Raw genomic sequence first — 619 nt, forward strand, 5'->3', positions numbered from 1 at the left:
ATCCTTTGGCACTGGAGCTCATTCATGAACTCCCTACTTCACCAAACCAGTCTCCCAACACATCTAATAATTTTCCTGAATGTATAATTGGAACTTTCTTGTGCTTGGAGGACAGTTCTCTTGAAGTCCTGCTAGCTCTCTTCAGTAATTCCACCTTTCAGAACTGCCTCCCAGATCCCACCAAGTTACCTAAGTAGAAATGTGCTGTTCTGAAGCCCAGGACCAGAAAAACTACTTCCCCTCCTCACTCCCCTCTGGATCTCAGTCACCACTATTTCACTGCTGTTACAGACAACACTGCCATTGATTATCATTTCTCTATAGGTACTTCTTATTTTATTAGCAGCAAATGCAGGAGATGCCAACCTGTCCTTCCTAAAGGACCTACAATCACCCATGGAAGAATACTAGCCACACAGGCTATTCCACCACAATTCAGTTATCCCAGTGGTAATTCCAATATTATTTTCCATAGCTCACTCCTGCTCATAGACCTCTATACCCACAACTTGCATGGCAAAAGAAAGTTTACTTAGCTGATTTTGAATGGGCTAACATGTGTGAAACTTAATTACTCTTTTGAGAACCCAGTATGCAAGTTCCTCAGAACTCTGAATTT

General features: G+C 42.0%; 1 protein-coding gene across 2 annotated transcripts in view; it reads right to left on the reverse strand.

The window, feature by feature from the left end:
* Positions 1-619, reverse strand: part of JADE3 (jade family PHD finger 3) — a 46,607-nt gene that overhangs the window by 17,658 nt on the left and 28,330 nt on the right. The window lies entirely within an intron of this gene.

This window comes from Geospiza fortis, unplaced genomic scaffold, assembly GCF_000277835.1.
Source record: "Geospiza fortis unplaced genomic scaffold, GeoFor_1.0 scaffold366, whole genome shotgun sequence".
Lineage (NCBI taxonomy): Eukaryota > Metazoa > Chordata > Aves > Passeriformes > Thraupidae > Geospiza > Geospiza fortis.